Genomic DNA, 22,272 nt, shown 5'->3' on the forward strand with positions numbered 1-22,272 from the left:
TCATAGCACACGCTGACTGTAGGACACGGCCACTAAGATAAAGCCCTAGATCACTACTCTTTCTTCTCATTTCTGACTCCTCATCTTTTCTATTCTTTAGGATGACGGATGCAAGGAATAAGTTCACCCAACCAGATGAAGACTCACCTTTCTGATATCACTTGAAGGAAGTCACTAGATACCTGAACATAGGAGTACCAAGCTTCACCGAGACCTTCAACGCCACTTTACCCAAAGAGGAGCGCTGGATGATTCGAGTCTACATTCTAGGAAGGACATTTGCACCAGTCACAGAGCCCATAGAGTTTTCCTTTGATGCACCAACATGGAGCCTAGGAAAGAGCATGACAGCTCACATCGCCATGGGACGAATTGGAGAAGTTTACCACAAGGATCTCAAGAATACTATCTATCAGATTTGTGGGTGCCGAGATGAGCATTGGGAGATGATCAACACCAGGAAGGACAGATCAATCGCAGCTTATATCCAGGAATTAAACCAACACATTCGACGCCAGGACAATCAGATGTGCGCAGATATGGAAGATCTGCAGAAGGCTATGACCAAGATCAAGGAGCTAGAAGAAGAACTCAAGGGTACACGTAAAGATTATATGGAAGAAATTGTCGCTCTAGTAAGACAGAACGGCGACCTTAAGGAGAAGATTGGAGTATTCATGGGAGGATCAGCACCCAGAGGAGAAGAGGATGAACCTACTTGTCCAGATAATTATATCATCATTGACGACACCGACTCGGATCCCGATGACAGCGATGATGACTATGTTGATGAAGCTGGAGCAGATATCATGGAATCTTCATCGGAGCAGTTTTTCTAGTTGACCACCATAACAGTAGTAGAATTTTCCACCATTTAATTAGTTTTAGTCCAAGAACTTTTGTAACGATAGTTAGACCATTGTATGCCCTTGTTTGAATTGATTGGAGTGATATTGTGTGCTTTTTTCTCATGTGCATATGGGTAGTTTATCTCACTAGACCTCATTCTATTCTTAACTCTCGTCTCTTCTATAAACCCTCAGATGCCTCCGAGACGTGACCCTGAATTTGTTTTCCCGCCGGAGATCACTCAGTTGATTCAGCAGCAGAATACCTTGATTCAAACATTGGTACAGAACCAAGGCAACAACAACAACAACAACAACAACAACCCACCACCACCACCTGTTGACCATCTGGCTCGTTTCTTAAGGCTGAATCCGCCGGTGTTTTCTAGTAGCACCGAGCCGATAGTAGCAGATGATTGGCTCCGTAAGATAGGGAGGGAGTTGACCACTGTAGGATGTACAGATGGGGCAAAGGTGAAGTTTGCCGCACATCAGCTTGACGAACCCACAGCAGCATGGTGGGAGAATTTTACAACCACTTACCCTGTATACAATGTCACATGGAATCAGTTTCAGCAAGCTTTCCGTACTGCTCATGTTTCAGCAAGAGCTATGGCCATGAAGAAGCGTGAGTTTCGCAACTTACGCCAAGGAGGACGGACAGTTGGCCAGTATGTGGATGATTTTAGTAAGCTAGCACGTTATGCCCCAGATGACGTTGCTACGGATACAGCCAAGCAGGAGAAGTTTCTAGAAGGACTGAATGATGAGCTGAGCATGCAATTGATGGTAGCCACTTTCAATAACTACCAGGAGTTAGTAGATCGTGCTCTTATGATTGAAGGAAAGCAGCAGCAGATTGACAATCATAAGAGGAAGTATGGAAAGGGGAAGAACAATTCTGGAACTCAGCAGAAGCTACGTTTTACCCCGAAGTCAGGAGGGCAATTTCAGCATACTCATGGAGGAGGCAGCTCGCACAATCATAATGGCACAAAGAATGGAAACGGGAATGGAGGAAGCAATGGACAAAACTGCACCAACCCGTCAACACCATCCAAGGTAGACCTGAGCCATATCACTTGCTATAAGTGCCGTAAGACTGGGCATTATGCAAATGATTGTCTAGAAGCCCAAAATGGAAATGGCAACGGAAGCTCAGGAAAGAAGCCAAACTCTTTCAACAGAGGACAGGTGAACCACGTTACCATGGAGGAGGTTGAAGCTCAGCCAGACGCAGTAATAGGTAAGTTTTTGGTTAAGGCATTTACTACAGTTGTTCTTTTTGATACTGGTGCATGGCATTCATACATATCAAGGGGATTTGTGGATAAGTTTAGCCTGCCCACTAGGACTCTTAAGACACCTATGCTAGTAAGTTCACCGGGAGCTGAGTTTATGGCCAGTCAAGGATGTTTTCAGGTGCCATTAAGTATAGGAAGGCATGTTTTCCCAACGGATTTAATAATACTGGAATCCCAAGGTTTGGATGTAATTCTTGGTATGGATTGGCTGTCAATGTATGGAGGAAACATTGATTGCACCAGTAAGACAATTTTGCTTACGACACCAGAAGGAAGAAGAATCAAGTATGTTTCACGGCATGAGCCGAGGAGGGGGCACATGTAAATTCCTTATCAGGAGTTGTGCAGGAGGAAGTACCACTGGTAAGGGATTTCCCCGATGTATTTCCAGAAGAGTTGCCAGGCATGCCACCGGATAGAGACATTGAGTTCCTAATTGAACTACTGCCAGGCACTGGGCCGATATCCAAGAGACCGTACAGGATGCCAGCCCAAGATTTGTAGGAAATTAAGAAGCAGATTAAGGAGTTGCTGGACAAAGGTTTTATTCGCCCAAGTTCTTCGCCTTGGGGATCACCAGTACTTCTGGTGGAGAAGAAGGATGGATCGTTAAGAATGGTTGTTGATTATCGCAGATTGAATGAAGTAACAATCAAGAACAAGTACCCACTACCAATGATCAATGATCTGTTTGATCGGTTGCAAGGAGCTAAGGTGTTTTCCAAGATCGATTTGCGATCAGGGGACCATCAATTAAAGATTCGAGAACAGGATATACCTAAGACGGCTTTTACCACCAGGTACGGGCTGTATGAGTATTACCGTTATGTCATTTGGTCTGACTAATGCCCCAGCCTATTTTATGAATATGATGAACAAGGTATTTATGGAGTTTTTGGATAAGTTCGTCATGGTGTTAATTGATGATATTTTGGTTTACTCGAAGAATGAAGACAAACACAAGGAGCACTTGCGTTTGGTACTCGAGAAGCTCAAAGAACATCAGCTATACGCCAAGTTCAGCAAGTGTGAGTTTTGGCTGAAGGAAGTTGGATTTCCTGGACATGTTATATCCAGAGAAGGTATAGCAGTAGACCCCACTAAAGTTGCCACTGTGACAAACTGGGAAGCACCAATAACAGTTGGAGAGATCCGGAGTTTCCTTGGACTCGCGGGATACTACCGGAGATTCATTGAGAATTTCTCAAGGATCGCGAAGCCTATGACAGAACTGTTGAAGAAGGATATCAAGTTCATATGGACGGAGGAGTGTGAGGCTAGTTTCCAAGAGTTGAAGAAACGTTTGGTTACCTCACCAGTATTAATCCTGCCAGATCAAAGCAAGGATTATGAAGTATATTGCGACGCTTCACGTCGAGGACTTGGAGCAGTGCTTATGCAGGAGGGAAGAGTTGTTTCGTATGCTTCACGACAGCTTAAGCCTCATGAGTTAAATTATGCTACTCATGATTTGGAGTTAGCAGCCTTAGTGCACGCACTGAAAACTTGGAGACATTTTCTTATTGGGAACCACTGTGAGGTGTACACGGATCACAAGAGTTTGAAGTACATTTTCACGCAGAAGGAATTAAACCTCAGACAAAGGAGATGGTTGGAGCTCATCAAGGATTATGATATGAGATTGCATTATCATCCCAGAAAGGCTAACGTTGTAGCATACGCATTGAGCCATAAGAGCCATGTTAATACACTAATGACGGGAGAAATACCCAAGGAGTTAGCCGAGGATCTTCATGAGCTATGTTTGGAAATAGTTCCGAGAGGCTATGTAGCAGCATTGGAGATTCAGTCTACATTGATGGATAAAATCAGGGAAGCCCAAAAGACAGATAAGGAAGTTGCCTCTATAAAGGAGAAAATGAGTGAAGGGAAGGCTAAGGGATTTCGTGAGGATGAGCACGATACCCTATGGTTTGAAGACCGTGTTTATGTGCCCAATGACCCAGAGATCAGGAAGTTGATTCTGCAAGAGGCACATGATTCACCATATTCGATTCACCCCGGAAATACCAAGATGTATTTGGATTTGAAGGAAACTTTCTGGTGGACCGGAATGAAGAAGGATATTGCAGAATATGTAGCAGTTTGTGATGTATGTCAGAGGGTGAAGGCAGAACATCAAAAGCCAGCAGGATTGTTACAGCCATTGCCTATACCCGAATGGAAGTGGGATAAACTAGGCATGGATTTCATCACGGGATTGCCCAGGACTCGTTCAGGCTATGACTCGATTTGGGTTGTAGTCGATCGTTTGACGAAGGTAGCTCATTTCATTCCAGTAAAGACTACCTACAGCAGTGCCAAATTGGCTAAGATATACATGACAAGGATTGTATGTTTGCATGGAGTTTCGAGGAGTATCGTATCAGATAGAGGAACCCAATTCACCTCAAAGTTCTGGAAACAATTGCATGAAACATTGGGAACCAGACTGGAGTTTAGCACAGCTTTCCATCCACAGACAGATGGACAGACCGAGAGAGTCAATCACATTTTGGAGGATATGCTTAGAGTTTGTGCCTTGGATTATGGATCAAGTTGGGATGACAACTTGCCATACGCAGAGTTTTCTTACAACAACAATTATCAATCCAGTTTGAAGATGGCCCCTTTCGAAGCCCTATACAGAAGGAGGTGCAGGATCCCGTTGTTGTGGGATGAAGTTGGAGATCGCCAGTTGTTTGGACCGGATTTGATTAAGGAGTCTGAACGGAAGGTAAAGTTAATTCGTGATAGGATCAAGGTAGCCCGGTCAAGGCAGAAAAGCTATGCGGATTCAAAACGCAAGGGGACAGAATACAAAGTCGGAGACAGAGTTTATCTTCGAGTACCTCCGCTTCGAGGAGTAAAGCGTTTTGGAGTTAAAGGAAAGTTAGCGCCACGTTTTGTGGGGCCATACAAAGTTTTGTAACGGATGGGAGAAGTAGCGTACAAGTTGGAATTACCCGAGGGATTATCAGGTGTTCACGATTTGTTCCATGTTTCTCAGTTGAAGAAGTGTCACGCAGAGATGGCTGATATACCACTGAGAGATACAGTGCCACTGGAAGCGATTCAGTTGAATGATGATTTGACCTATGAAGAGAAACCAGTTAAGATTCTGGAATATGCTAGCCGAGTTACCTGCAGTAAGGTTATCAAGTTTTGCAAAGTTCAGTGGAGCCACCACACCGAGGAAGAAGCCACCTGGGAGCGAGAGGAAGATCTGCTCAAGGCCCACCCTCACCTATTTGCTAGCCAACCCGAATCTCGAGGGCGAGATTCATCTTAAGGGGGGTAGGTTTGTAACATCCCAAATTTTCAATTTGGAATGTTATACATAGATCATCATTGCATATCAAATTTTGTTGCATTGTTGGCTAGATCCTAGAAATTCTATGCAACTCAAGGACCCATGGAGAGAGTTGGGAATTTCGTTATTTTCATAGTTGGGTTTTCTCAAATTTTGAAAATAGGATCATTTGATTTGATATATTTTATCTTCAATTATTTCTACTACCAAAATTTCAGAGAGGGAATAAAATGACTTTCCCAAAATAAAGAAATAATGAAGATTTAATAAAAAAATCAAATAAGATTTCTTTTGGAGTTTTTTGCCTTTTTGTTTGAATTTAGGAAAAATGTGCGTTTTTCAAAATTGCATTTAGGCCCCAAATAAATGTTCATCTTGACCGGCTTGATTTTAGAAGCTGGGGAAAATTTATTTCGGGATTTTTGGAGTCAGTTTAGTATTTCTTTCGTTTGATTTTCTGCACGTAATTATTTAAAAAAACGCGAAACGACCTTGGGGCGTGCCCAAGCGGGAGTCCGCCCGGGGGCGCCTTTAAAATAGCCGCCGCCCGAGCGCCCCAGCCCACCATCCGTGCCCGCGCCCCATACCAGCCGCCGCCGCCGGCCCACCCCTTCGAAACCCTAGCCCTAGCCAGCCGCCGCTGCCGCCGCCGGAGCCGCCGACCTCACCGGACGTCGCCGCCGCCGTCGATCCCGCCGCCCGAGGTTCGCCGCACCTCGTAATCCGTGCCTCCGGTTTTTTTCAAAAACCGATCGGTTTTCTTTGGTTTTGTCGGTTTATTTTTTTTAGTTTCGGTTTATTTTATTAGATCAGTTTTTTTTCGGTTTAGGTTAAATAGCGAGCGTTCGCTCGTTCGTTCGTTTTAACGAACGTGTTCGTCAGATTAGATCTAGTTAACGAACATTCGTTCGTTAACCCGTTCGTCGTTTTTCTTTTTCTCGGATTTAATCCGCGATTTTTCTGATCACGATTTCTGATCCGAATTTCGTTTTAGTATAACTTTTCGCTCATTTATCGGAATCAGGCGATTCAAGCGCGTGGAGTTTCGTCTCGAAACCCTCTTTCCGAATAATCAACTTAAACAAGTTTTTGCTTCTGTAAAATTTGACTTAGATCCAGATTAGTAAAATGAAGCTGTTTTCTTTCGCCGTTTGACTTCCGTTGCTTCGTTTGTTTTGTTTCTTTTTGAAAACCGGAGTTCTTAAGTTGAACTTTCTGGTTCGATCTTCTATTTGAGTTTTACCTGTGCATTAGATGAGTACTTATTGTATGTTTGTTTGTTTGTCTGCTATAGAATACCCGGAGTGCGCCGCCTGTTACTTCGAGTCTCTAGGTTTCGCGGATCATCAGCAAGGCAAGTATCACTTTGATCATACCTTTTCTCATACCCAGTTTTTATGCATTAGATCAATCCTCAAACATTGCATGATTAGGATCTACTTAAATTGTGGGTTATGGGAATTAGTTGAGGTAGTACCTATTACCTGTTTTATTTTCAAACCCCTGGGAGTTACTTCTATGTTTGCTTATTATGCCATGCCATGCTAGTAGACGTGGATTGGGTGAGTGTATCCATGACAGATGTGAGTTTGTTAATTAATGGTTTATTTAAGGTGGCAACTTAAACACACATCTGGATGGATTGGGGCACCTGGTTTCCAGGACTTGCCTGTTTTTCTTCGGACCGCCACCCAGGCTCAAAGGGATCATGAGATTATTCAAACTAGAAACTTACGTGTGCAGCCACAAGCCATTATGGGCTCTGGCATAGTTGATTAAGTCGTGCGAACTCTTATGGGTGGACTAGCAGATGCAGGGGAAAGTAGGTGTACCGGTCTACCCTTTATGTAAGGTGCTAGCGCTTCCGAAAGACTATGTCTCGGTCATACATTTCTCAAACATCATGTAGTGAGAGGAATCAAACGGAGGTGATCGAGTCTTGTGGGGAAAAGTGTGCAAACCTCTATAGAGTGTATAAACTAATCATGGTTAGCCGTGTCCCCGGTTATGGACATCTTGAGTATCTAGTACTTGGATATCATATGAATCTCGTCATGTTACTTCTAATTAATATTGTTGGGATGTTAATGAGTACTTTTAATTGGGATTGAGAATGCTTTCAACCATTCTCAATGTTTAACAACCACCATGATAGTTAAATAAATTTTATTCCTTTGCAGTAGGGAAAATTTGGCTTTTACGCAAAAAATGTAACCATAGAGCTTTCCACCAGCCAAATATGCATGTAGTATAGCTTATTCTATTGTTATTCTCTATGTGTTACATTGCCAGCATATTCCATGTGCTGACCCGTTTTCGGGCTGCAACGTTTCATGTTGCAGACTTTTCAGACGATGAGTAAGGTGCTTTTAGGTCGTGGTTCTATACTCAGTGATGTCGTTGGAGTTGATGGACTCGCTTATCTTCCAAGTCTTCCGCTATTATCGTATTTAGATGGCCTTAAGCCATATTTATTTCAATAAGTTCTCTCTTGAGACATTCGATGTAATAAGTGTGTGATTGCTACTCTATTATAAATCCTCCAAGTACTGTGTGGTGTCAGCATTACTAATCCAGGGATGACACTGAGCACAGAGATTAGACTGTTTGAGGTCTGGTCGCTACACCGGGGAAGATATTCAACATATACCAGGTTCCTAATCACAAATCTCATCTCCTCGCAATTTGCCTTATTTGCCATTTGCCTCTCGTTTTACTCTCCCCCACTTCACAAAAATTTGCCATTTTATTCGCCCCTCTTGTCTGTTCACCATTTTCTTGCCGGATCTGTTTTTTCGTGCACTCTTGTTTGCCTAGTTATGATGCCTCAAAGAAAATATTATGATGTTACTTACCCCAATATTTTGCTTGAAATTCAGTAAAGTACTAAGGAATAAATGACTACACAATTTGAGCATAATGAGTATCTTATCGAAGAACTTAAGGAGCACTCTGTTGTGCTTGATGCTATGACAAAACAACTTGATGATATTAGTAGAGAAGTTTGCAATCTTCAATCTAAGTATGCTTTTGCTGAAAGTTTGCTAGGAAAAATATCGATGCACAAGCTACTCTAGTTAATCAAATGGCCTCTTAACCAATCTCACTAGAGGATAAAAGTGATGAAGATATGAAAATGATTGGTGTTTCTTCTATTGATTCCTTGCTTAGTAAAGTCAATATTGATGACATAGTGAAAAGTGCAAGTTGCTATTTTTTCCATGTTTTTTACATCGCAGAAAATCAATATCAAACGAAGTCCAAAAGCCATGAAACTTTACGGAGAATTTTTATGGGCTAGAAGGAACACAATAGGCCCTGGCTGCGCCTGGGGGGGTGCCCCGAGGGGAGCACAACCCACCAGGGCGTGCCAGGACGCCCAGGTGCGCCCTGGTGGGTTGTGCCCACCTCGGGTGCCCCCCGGACCGCCTCTTTGCTCTATAAATACCCTAATATTCCCCAAACCCTAGGGGAGTCGAAGAAATATTGATTCAGTAGCCGTAGAGTCCAGAACCACCAGATCCAATCTAGACACCATCTCAGATGGGGTTCACCACCTCCATTGCTGCCTCTCCGATGATGCGTGAGTAGTTATTTGTAGACCTTCGGGTCCGTAGTTAGTAGATGGATGGCTTCCTCTCTCTCTCTTGATTCTCAATACAATGGTCTCTTGGAGATCCATATGATGTAACTCTTTTTGCGGTGTGTTTGTTGGGATCGATGAACTTTGAGTTTATGATCAGATCTATCTTTTTATATCCATGAAAGTATTTGAGTTTCTTTGATCCCTTTTATGCATGATTGCTTATAGCCTCGTATTTCTTCTCCGATATTTGGGTTTTGTTTGGCCAACTTGATCTATTTATCTTGCAATGGGAAGAGGTGCTTTGTATTGGGTTCGATCTTATGGTGCTTGATCCCAGTTACAGAAGGGGAACCGACACGTATATATTGTTGCTACTAAGAATAAAACGATGGGGTCTATCTCTACATAGATATATCTTGTCTACATCATGTCATCGTTCTTATTGCATTACTCTGTTTCTCCATGAACTTAATACACTAGATGCATGCTGGATAGCGGTCCATGTTTGGAGTAATCGTAGTACATGCGGGCAGGAGTCGATCTACTAATCTTGGACGTGATGCCTATGTAATGATCATTGCCTGGATATCGTCATGAGTATTTGAAGTTCTATCAATTTCCCAACAGTCATTTGTTCGTCCACCATTTGCTATTTTTCTCGAGAGAAGCCACTAGTAAAACCTACGGCCCCCGGGTCTCTTTCTCATATTATTTGCCTTTGCGATCTAGTTTTATTTGCTTTTATTTTCAGATCTATATTTCCAAAAACCCAAAAATACTTTGCTGCACTTTATTTTATTTGCGCTCTATTTATTCAATCTATTACAACTTTCTCCCATCACGCACCAATTTCTAGCATCATTACCCGAAAGGGATTGACAACCCCTTTAAGACGTCAGGTTGCGAGGATTTGTTATCTGTGTGCAGGGGCTGTTTATGTTGTGTTGCTTGGTTCTCCTACTGGTTCGATAACCTTGGTATCATATCTGAGGGAAATACCTACCGCCGCTATGCTGCATCATCCCTTCCTCTTTGGGAAAATACCAACGTAGCTTCAAGCGACATCAAAAGGAATTTCTGGCGCCGTTGCCGGGAAGATCTTCAACATATACTAGGTTCCTAATCACAAATCTCATCTCCTCGCAATTTACATTATTTGCCATTTGCCTCTCTTTTTCCTCTCCACCACTTCACAAAAATTTGCCGTTTTATTCGCCCCTCTTTTCCGTTCGTTGTTTTCTTGCCGGATATTTTTTGCGTGCACCCTTGTTTGCATAGTCATGATGCCTCAAAGAAAATATTATGATGTTCCTTACCCCAATATTTTGCTTGAAATTGAGAAAAGTACTAAGGAATATATGACTACACAATTTGAGCATAATAAGTATTTTACTGAAGAACTTAAGGAGCACTCTGTTGTGCTTGATGCTATAACAAAACAACTTGATGATATTAGTAGAGAAGTTTGCAATCTCCAATCTAAGTATGCTTTTGCTAAAAGTTTGCTAGGAAAAATATTCGATGCACAAGCTACTCTAGTTAATCAAATGGTCGCCTTACCAACCTCACTAGAGGATAAAGTGATGAAGATCTTAAAACAATTGGTGTTTCTTTTATTGATTCCTTGCTTAGTAAAGTCAATATAGATGAAAAATGGACTGGAGAAGAGTCAACTTTAGGTAGAAGGCGTCCCAATGATTCGGAGGGTGAAAATCTTGTTGAGAAAATTGATAAAAGTAGGTTTGAAGAGGTCAATACTTTAGCTAGTGATGTGCCCACTCTTTTGGATTACAAAGAGTTTAATTATGATAGTTGCTCTTTGATTTATATTGTATTTCTTTGTTGCAATACATGATAAATTCACCCCATGCTTATGAACAAAATGAAGCTTTTACTAAACATATAGTTGATGCTATGATGAAAGCTTTTGACGAAAAATTGGAATTACAAGTATTAATTCCTAGAAAATTGCATGATGAGTGGGAACCTAATATCAAACTCAAGATTAAAAATTATGAGTGTTTTGCTTTGTGTGACTTGGGTGCTACTGTTTCTACTATTCTGAAATCTTTATGTGATGTGCTTGGTCTTACCGATCTTGAATCATGCTCTTTAAATTTGCACTTGGCGGATTCTACTATTAAAAAGCCTATGGTAAGAATTAATGATGTTCTTATTCTTGCAAATAGGAATTATGTGCCCATGGACTTTATTGTTCTTGATATTGATTGCAATTTGTCGTGTCCAATTATTCTTGGTAGACCGTTTTTATGCACTATCGGTGCCGTGGTTGATATGAAAGAAGGCAATATTAAGTTCCAGTTTCCTTTGAGGAAGGGTATGTAACACTTTCCTAGAACAATAATTAGGCCACCATATGAATCAATCCTGAGGGCATCTTATGGATCTCGAACCAAAGATGACAAAAACTTAGATCCTTGCTTAAGGCTAGCTAAGGGCGTAAAACTATAGCGCTTGTTGGGAGGCAACCCAATGAATACAATTTATATTTTGCTTTTTGCTTCCTGTTTTTGAGTATTAACACAATTATGCTATTGTTATGAATGTGTTTTTGTGTTTTAGTTAGTGTTTCTGCCAAGTAAAGCCTTTAGGATCTTCTTGGATGATAGTTGTTTGATCTTGCTGAAAAAACAGAAACTTTTGCGCTCGCGAAAATAATTTCCATTCTTACCAGAGAGGGATAAAATACACATTCTACTTGCAGTAGATCAATATACAAATTGCTCAGGTCGTCCTAATGTTTCAGAATTTTTGGAGTTACAGAAGTATTTGAAATAGTTAGATTGCTACAGACTATTGTGTTTTGACATATTCTTTTTTCATTGTGTTGTGTGCTTATTTTGATGGCTCTATGGTTTTCTTTGATGAGTTTTTGCCATAGAAAAGTTGGAATACAGTAGATATAATGCAAGAACAAAATATGAATTGGTTTGATACAACACTTATAATAGTGATTTATTATTCTTATACTAACAGATGTCATGAAGGTATTGTTGAGTTTTGTTTGATTGAAGTTTTCAAGTTTTGGGTTATCTTCCGATGGATGAAGGAATCAGGAGTAGAAGAGCCTAAGCTTGGGGATGCCCTGGCATCCCAAGATATTATCCAGGAATGAGCAACCAACTAAGCTTGGGGATGCCCCCGAGTGGTGTCGGGGGTTTCGTGCGATATATGCCAAAGGATGGCTTATCATGGAGGGGGATAATAATACGTCGCCGGTGCCAGGAAACGGGATAAGGCGCAAACATGCCCGCCGGTGAATATTACCCAGGTACGGGGCTCTCCTAGGAGATAACACCCCTACTCCTGCTCTGCGGGGTCTCCGCATGATCATTGAAGCAACAATGGTGGCTACAAGCTTGCTCCTTGAGCTATTTCTCTAGAGGGGGAAGAAGAACGAGGCTAGCCCTAACTTCCTCTCTCTATACGTGGGCGTGGGTGGTCTGAGGTCTTAATGAGGCTGAACCCTTTGCATGGGTGCCCTGAGGGGCTTTTATTTAGGCATACCCCCAGGGGTACAATGGTAATCTGGCCGGGTGAAGCACCCGGCCGTTAGTGTCTGTGGGCGTCGGCTTCTCCGCCCGTCGCTCAGGCCCGCCACCTGGTGGGCCCTGTTGGCTATGTCGTACTTAGCCGACAGGTCGTGCCCGCCGCTGGCGGGTCCTGCCGGCTACTTAGTAGTGTGGCAATGCCACTGATGATGAGTGCTTTGTCGGGGAAGGCATGGCTACAGTAATGCCGCCTGGCAGGCGATCACTGTAGCCACTCCCCATCTCTTCTGATTAATGGCGCACGGACTTTGAGGGAAGGAGAGGTCCGCCTGCTAGGTGTCGGCCTCCCCTCGTGCCAACTGGTCCGGGCTCACCGCCTTCTGGCTTCTCACTAACAAATAGGGCCTGCTGAGGGAGTCCTGGACTAGGGGGTGTCCGGACAGCCGGACTATCATCGTCCACCGGACTCCAAGACTACGAAGATACAAGATTGAAGACTCCGTCCCGTGTCCGTATGGGACTTTCCTTGGCGTGGAAGGCAAGCTTGGTGATACGGATATGTAGATCTCCTACCATTGTAACCGACTCTGTGTAACCCTAGCCTTCTCCGGTGTCTATATAAACCGGAGGGCTTTAGTCCGCAGGACATAACATACATTACAACAATCATACCATAGGCTAGCTTTAGGGTTTAGCCTCCTTGATCTCGTGGTAGATCCACTCTTGTACTACCCATATCATCAATATTAATCAAGCAGGACGTAGGGTTTTACCTCCATCAAGAGGGCCCGAACCTGGGTAAAACATCATGTCCCTTGTCTCCTGTTACCATCCGCCTAGACGCACAGTTCGGGACCCCATACCCGAGATCCGCCAGTTTTGACACCGACATTGGTGCTTTCATTGGGAGTTCCTCTGTGTCGTCACCGATAGGCTCGATGGCTTCTTCAATCAACAACGCTGTCCAGGGTGAGACTTTTCTCCCCGGACAGATCTTCGTATTCGGCGGCTTCGCACTGCGGGCTAATTCACTTGGCCATCTGGAGCAGATCGAAAGCTACGCCCCTGGCCGTCAGGTCAGATTCGGAAGCCTGAACTTCACGGCCGACATCCGCGGGGACTTGATCTTCGACGGACTCGAACCACAGCCAAGCGTGCCGCACTGTTATGATGGGCATGATCTAGCTCTGCCGCCGAACAGTGCCTTGGTGGCCGCACAAGAATCCGCTCCGGCCATTAAACCGGAGCCGATCGCCCAGATCGAGGACTGGTGGTTGGAAACGCCTCGGGGGCTCCAACTTCCACGGCGATGGAGCCGAACACTAACCTTGTCCCTCGCGAAGCTCGTGACTCCGAGGTGCCGGACTCCTTGCCGGACTCCGGACCTCCCACGCCCCTGCCAATCGAATCTGATTGGGCGCCGGTTATGGAATTCACCGCCGCGGACATCTTCCAACACTTGCCCTTTGGCGACATCCTAAATTCGCTAAAGCATCTCTCGCTATCCGGAGAGTCCTGGTCGGATTATGACCAGGATGGTTGGGATACGGACGACGAAGAAATTCAGAGCCCACCCACCACCCACTTTGTAGCCACTGTCGACGATCTAACCGACATGCTAGACTACGACTCCGAAGACATCGACGCCATGGACGACGATTGTCAGGACCCCGACTCAATGCCACATCGATCTAGCATGTAACACCTCATATCACTTTGCGGCCTCACGCACGGTATTCCCACGGGTGTCGCCTTACCTTTGCCCAGGACCGTTTGCGCCTTTTGGCACACGTATATGGTAGTGTCGCTAGCATCCATATGATAAGGAGCCCGGGCTGACATGGCTAGTCGTAAACCCAAAGTGGCACAAGCTTACAGGGACAGACATCCATGACCCATCATCGAACGTGTCGGTCATCAGCGAGTGAATCCAGGCTGTAGCACTGGGCTAGTAGGACTCCGGTGAACCGGGCTGTAGCGGGCTAACAGGACTCCGGTATTCATCGCGTGACATTTCCCCGAAGGGACAGACACAGGAACGAAGAAGGACACATGCCGGCTAGCCTAAGTGTTCCGGAGCAGTAGCAAGCTACCATGGCTCGGTGGAAACACTAGGAGACATTTCCCGGTAAGAGAGGCTACTAAGGATAAACAACTGGATAGTCAGATCCCACACATACCAAGCATTTCAATAACATACACACAATATGCTCGATATGTGCAAATACAACATGGCATCACAACATGACTCTATGACTCAAGTATTTATTCATTAGGCTCCAAGGAGCGAGATATTACAAACATGGGTCTCATGACCCAACATTTAGAGCATACAAGTCAAAGCACAAGCGGAAGCTCAACATGTCTGACTACAGACATCTACAAATGAAAAAGGCTTGAAAGCCTTACTATCTACTTGATCCTGCCGAGGGCACAAGATCGTAGCTGAGGTAACAAGCTAAACGTCGAAGTCCACGCGGAACTACTAACGAGACTGATGTCTCTCTGCAAAAACATAAAATAGGCAAACGTGAGTACAAATGTACCCAGCAAGACTTACATCAGAACTAACTACATATGCATCATTATCAACAAAGGGGATGGTGGGGTTTAACTGCAGCAAGCCAGCTTTGTCTTGGTGGCTATCCTGAACTACGACTGCAAGTAACTCTTTTGAGGTGGCGCACACGAGTCCACATATTCACCATATCAATACTCCACTATGGATCCGCTCCCGTCTCCCTACGAGAACGCCATCCATAGCACTCACACTTATCTTGCGTATTTTAGAGTATCCACTTTCACTTGTCTATGAAATGTTATAGGCAACCCAGAAGTCCTTTACCGTGGACACGGCTATTCGAATAGATGATGTTAACCCTGCAGGGGTGTACTTCTTCATACATGTTTCCACCACTTAGCGTCTGCACATGACATGTGCTCGGCAGACTTCAAGCGAAAGCCGACGTGGGTGTAGACCACGACCTACCTAAACACTCAAGTCTCTAGTCCAGGTTTATCGCCTATTCGGGTTCCATCCATGAGGAGATCCGGCCGAAGTTTCGCTCACAGCCCCAAACGATGTGAACAGGGTTCCCGAGATACCAAACGGGCATTCGGTACACCGTGCCACGTACCTACCGCATCACAGCCCACCCCTACGGTCAGCGCTGTCCACGGCCTCCAGTAGGCTACAAACACCAAAAACTACTTGCAACTCCTGGACAGAGGACTAGGGTGAATAAGAAGTCGAGCGGGGTCATATTTCAAGGCCCAATGTATGGTAGTAGCTGAATCATGGATCACAAACACAGAGCTCAGGTCCTAAGGACGGCTTCAATGAGACAACCCACCATGTACTCCTACATGGCCTCTCACCGATACCTTTACCAAATCGTGTTCACACACTTAGCTCACACGCAGTAGGACATGTTCACACACCTTTGATTCATTCCCGATGAATCAGACCTGACTCAACTCTAAGCAATAGTAGGCATGACAAACAAAGATGAATGAGTAGGCACAACAGGGCTCAAACAACTCCTACTCATGCTAGTGGGTTTCATCTATTTACTGTGGCAATGACAGGTCATGCAGAGGATAAAGGGGTTCAGCTACCACAGCAAGTAACAGATGAATCGTTGTTGTCCTAATGCAGTAAAAGAGAGTAGGAGCGAGAGAGTGGGATTGTATCGGAATGAACAAGGGGTTTTTGCTTGCTTGGCGCTTCTGAAGATATTATAGCTCTTCATCGGTGTCATCGATCTCATCGTCGAAACCACGTCTATCGAGAGGGGACAATTACCGGCAAACAAAGAGGGACACAATCAATGCAATGCAACAAATATGATGCATGATAATGTCATGGCAATATGCTGTTGATTGAGCTAATTCAACTACCAACCATATTAAGTGAAGTTGGTTTGAATGCAAGATTCAAATTCAAACTCCATATGTGGATATTTAAATGCCATTTATATGATTTGACCTAAACAGTGAGCAAAAGTTGTTCTAAAATGCATGAAAATGGTACAGATGGATAGATTGGATTTTTCTGATCATTTTTCATATATAAATCTTTGCATTTGGAGTTACAGATTAATTTCTATGAATTTTAGAAGTTTAGGCAAATTTCTGGATTTTTCTGAATAAGAATAAATCCAGAAAAGGGCATTACTGCGTCAGTCTGACATCATCATGACGTCAGCAGGTCAACGAGGCACGTTCCAGGTCAACCCTGACCAGTGGGTCCCGCATGTCAGTAGTTAATTAACCTAACTAAAATTAGTTTAAACTACTCTGAGTTAATTAGCAGAGGGGCCCCACATGTCATAGACTATGGGGAGTCAACCTGGGCCCACCCTGGTCAAGGTCAAAGTCAAACACGCCGGCGACTAGCCGCCGGCGAGGCCGAACACGGCGGCGGAAGTGCTTTTGTGCATTCCGGCGACCAAACGGGCGGCGGAAGGCATCTACGCGTAGCTGAGACCGAGCCGCGGCTATTGGTAGTGGTGGTTGAGCTCGGGGTGGCCGGAGACGTCGCCGACGACGACTTTGGCGGTTGCCGGAGTCGAGTGAAGATGGATCCGACGCTACGGGGCACGGCGAGGCCCGTGGTGAGGTGCGTTAGGCCCCTGGGGACGCGGTGAGTGTGTTAGACAAGGTGGGGTGGCCGGTGGTTAGCCGGAGACACGTCGGCGACGAGCTCCGCGGCGGCGCGTGAGGGTGAGCTACGTGTGCTCGTGGTGGTGCACGAGAGCGAGAAAGGGAAGGGGGAGGAGGTAGCCAGGCTCACAGCGGTCTCGAGGGAGCAGATGGCGCGGTCGGGGGCAAGCTGATGCGGCAGCGACGGCGAAGGGGATCTCCGGCGATGGCGGTTCGGTCGAGGTCAGTGCGGCGGCTTCGGGGCACGCGAGCGCTCGGGGCTCGGCTAGCTCGAAGGAGTAGAGGGTGGCGAAGCTTCTGGACACGGTGGCACAGCGCGAGGTTGACGGTGAGCGCAACTACGGCGAGGTTGCGGCGGCGGTGGCGTCGGCCATGGCGTGGGAGAGCGAGGGAGAGGAGCTGGGGCTGAGTGATAGTGTCCAGGGGGTTCGGGGCACGACGTGGAGCTCATCCAAGGTCACAGGGGGGCGAGAGGGGGAAGCAGGGCGACGGGTACTTGCGTGGCGCACGCTGCGGCCGCCGTCGAGCACCTGCCTGCCTGCCTGGCCAAGCCAAGCAGCTCGCTGGAGCGGTGGCTGGGCTGGGCCGGCAGGTGGGCCTCTGGGTGGCGCCAGGTAAAACTCTCTCTCTCTCTTTGTTTTTCTGTTTCTTTTTTTCTATTTTCATGTAACTTCTGGGCTTTATTTAAAATACCAAAACGTTTTCAAAAATCCTGAAAATAATTGTGGGCTCTGTTTGGAATATTCCCAACAGCCCTCACTTAAGCTCAGAATTAATTGAGCATTTAAAATATTATATAGCATTTAAATGCCCAATTGCAAATAGCATATGATTTAATTCAGTGACCAAATATGTCATGGAAAAATGTGCAACACCTTTGGTTATGGTTCTAGCATTTTCCAGAAATGATGAACATTTTTGAAAGCCATTTGGAACTCACTGAAAATATTTTAGTTGAACCTAGTGAATTCCTTTGATGCTAGGGTTTAGGCAATCCCCATTTCAAGTTTCATAAAATTTAAACATGATGCATGGGTGATAAAGCAAAGACAAGCAAGGCCTGAACTGGGGATGTGACAACTCACCCCCACTAAACAAGAATCTCGCCCCGAGATTCAAGGCGTGAGGTAAGAGGACAAAGGGAACACAAACTAATAACATGAGCTCCAAGATCCAACTGTCTTCTCGAGGTGTTGATCTGTTGACTCAAAACAATCTTGACGTCTTTGCTTGCAAGGTCTTCATCCAACATGACAACAAGAGGAAAAGGAGAGTTTTAGAAGAATCTATCTTCTTGAGGTTCGAGCAACTTAGGATCATCTCAATGATCACAAGATCAACTCACAGAAAGAGACGTAGAAACATCTTTGGAGCTGAGAGGCAAGACATGCATCAGGAAGGACAGAAGACATAATTTGACGAGGTTTCAAAGTAGCGAGGAAACAATTACTATGATCCCATAACTGGGCACCTTGGGAGAGGTGACTCATAGAAATATTCCCTTAAGTGGCAAAAAGAATTACCTTTGATTCGGAGATCATTGAAACTCTTTATACCAGCCTAAGGCAATTCTCGAGCGATCGTTTAAAGGGGTTCGGTAGAATGGCATAACCAGATTAGAATGGATGATGTGGACTACCTTGTTGAAAAAAACACAAGGAATGATGTTAGTACTGGGGAGAAGCTCAATAGTAGAGAGTGATTCCACTATTGGAGTGGTTATAGCATAACCGAAAAGACTAGGAGCAATTCCAGTTAGTGCTGGTGATAATACATAGTGCTTGTGCGTGCTCTCAAGATCTTGAGCATTTCCATATTCATCAAGGTTTTACCAACATCCGTGTCAAGGGTGCTGACAACACAACATACTACCATGATGAATAGCGATGGACGATGCAGATGCAAAGGAAGATAACACTTTCTCAGATTTCACCTTAGCGAGACCAAGGGGACAAAATCTGGATGATCGACCGAGAGACATTTAGCACTCCGCTTCTAATGTTCTCCTTGATGCGCTAGCATATCCTATTCATAGATATGGTTTGATATCTAGATCATCAAGTAAAGGTCGTACTTTGGGAGCACAAGAATCCATAAGGAATAACTATGGAGTAAATACTACGAAATCCTCATGGAGAAAATGGACAAATTGCCCAATCAAGATACTATAGTGATAGATCCTCCGACTAGGTGCATCGGCCAGAACATCAACCCTGTCGGGACCTACATCATAGATCCTGGAAAAGTTCCAACCATCATATCTGCCTGAGATTCAGATCTGGCTGGTGTCAGAATAATCCGGACTCATCGAGTCTAGAAAGAAAAATGAAAGTTTGCAACATAAACCGACGAGATGACGTTGCATGATTCTCGGGAAATGAACTACGATAGCAAGCTCCAAAACATGAGCTGGTTCTGCTACAAACATGTGAACACGTTGTCCCAGACAAACATGATCCCATGGTAGTCTTACAATTAAACACTACTGAGTTCCGATGGGGAACCATCATCGAGGATATCGAAGTCCTTGCATAGGGTATAGTCTTAAGAAGGAGCTTCTTCTCCTTGAACAAATCAATCAGTGGCTTGGTGTGCTACAGAATACATATGGAGTGGAGGTAATTAATCTACCAAACCATAGTATACTTTGCACATGTGTGACTAACTTGGGATGATTCCAAGGAAGCAACATTGACTTTATTGAATTCACGGCGGCAACTTGCATCAAATGCACATGAATTAGAGGAAGTCACTTCTTTCTTCTAGGCATATGCTTCATGAGTTAGCAGGAAGAAATGCTTTCAAAAGTTTCCAATACTAGCTTAATGTTCAACAAGATTATGGAGAAGATAAAGATGTTGTCGATGGGCTCAACAACAGTTCATCCAGTTTCCATATAAATGGAATTCCACAGTTATGTGAACACGGTGATAGCATTGGTCAGAACAAAAGGTATAATGGTGTATGCTCGAGGAAAATTCACGAGTAAGACAACATTACGAACATCGTTGGTTCTGATTTGATTTGAGAATAGCCCACACTCAAATCAAAGTTTGGGCAAGACAATAGATCCAACAACTGATCACGAGGACCAATTGGTGAAGATATCATCTTTCTTCAACACACACACACACACACAAGGATATCCCTTTGGAAGTGAACTAAGTTAGACAAGCTTTTATCTTCCAACTCTCCAAGTTGTTATTCAGTTTACCAACTAGCTCAGGGGTATCCAACACAGGTTCTTCGAGAAAAGGTGGTTTCGAAAACCAACTTCATCACGAGCTCAACATAGTGGTCAGGTGACATCCTGGTGATACCTCCGAGGAGACACTCGGAGAATCATGAACCACCGATATGTTACTAAGCTTGAGAACAATCTTGCTTTTCAGGGCAAGACGATATGACCAGAAGAGCGAGGGATTGGCACAATCCTAACTCATTGATCGGAGACTGCACCGGAAATAAGGACTAGGTAGCACAATCATACTTAGGGTGATGATTCAAAAATCGACATGCTAAGAGTGAGGTTATTTTCCTTTAACTACTAAGCAACGGAGTTGCTAGGAGTATAGATTTCACACATCACGATTCACTTGTCGGTATTCCGGTTGCGACAACACAGAACCGAGGAATGAGTAATGATGGTGAGGAGTATTACTACATCAAGAGTTCATAGGATGGTGTGCAATTCCCATGACATTCTTGATATAAAGATGGTAATACTCCAAGGTAGAATAGAGCAAAAGCTAGATTAGCAATTTGATCTGTAGAGTACGACTGCTTTGACCCAATCCTGGAAATGGACAAGGTACTGGAGTTCGTTTCTCCTAGTCATTCTGGAATAGAATGGCTTGACGGACCACAAGAATAATAAGCATCCATGAGCTCGAGTGCACAACTACTCTTGTCTATCAATTGATAGACGAGGGTCAGAAGACAACTAAGAGGGACAACTCAAAGGAACATATGATTTTCTAAGTTGTGGATGCATAGGTTAGTATGTCGAACCAAGTTCAACATTTTTCTTCCAGATAACCCATGCAGAAAGGTAGAACTGGCAGAATCACAATTATGAATGGAGAACTCATCGAGGGCACTCCTGTTGTGATCTTTTGATCCAACAAACTTCTGCCATAAGTGGTTCATAGTATTTGGAAGAAGGAAATACCATGGACCTCGAGGACTAATACAAGGGTTACTAATAACCTAAAGGAACAAGCAAACACTATCAACATGAAGTAAGTAGGGTGAATATCGGGTTCAAAACCCACGAGTAGAATAACTACTAACTAAATTGCGTCATGGGATTCTTTCAAGAATAAAGGCCAGAGTCATCACACGGGGCACAAATCATGGCTAGATTACTAGATGATCTCCTAGGATACCTAGGGTCATAATAATAAGTCCAACATATATGTCGAGGCAATAGAATACCTCAACTCAACAATTAGTGTGATTAACCTGGCCCAAAGGAACATAAACACCAGAGGGAAAGGATTTGCAAGTGCATCAGATTGTTTAGAAACCTGGGATGACTTGGACAGCATAACGACTGTAAATGCTCAAAATGATTTGAGACATCCTGAGAAATGGTGGCATAGACACTTAATATCACAATATCAAGGTTCTGAGACCAGCTATGAACAAACGGAAGTAGTAGAAACTGAACTGAGATTCGAAACTAACAATTCTATAAGTCTATGGATTAGTAACACGTCATCCTGATAGATAGATGAGAAGGCCTAATTCTTAATCCCCGTAGAAGAGAAGAGGTTGACTCAGATCAGAAGGCCATGAGGTATAAGGAGTAAAAAGAGCCTTACGTTCCTTTCCACAATCAATTCCCTTACATAACTAAAGCATTTCTAGACACAACTTCGACCAGTTTGGCTTGGTAATCCTACAGGCAGTCAAGCTCTGATACCAAAGCTGTCAGGACCCTGACTCAATGCCACATCGATCTAGCATGTAACACCTCATATCACTTTGCGGCCTCACGCACGGTATTCCCACGGGTGTCGCCTTACCTTTGCCCGGGACC

The sequence above is a fragment of the Triticum dicoccoides genome, chromosome 3B (assembly GCF_002162155.2).
Source record: "Triticum dicoccoides isolate Atlit2015 ecotype Zavitan chromosome 3B, WEW_v2.0, whole genome shotgun sequence".
Taxonomy (NCBI): Eukaryota; Viridiplantae; Streptophyta; class Magnoliopsida; order Poales; family Poaceae; genus Triticum; species Triticum dicoccoides.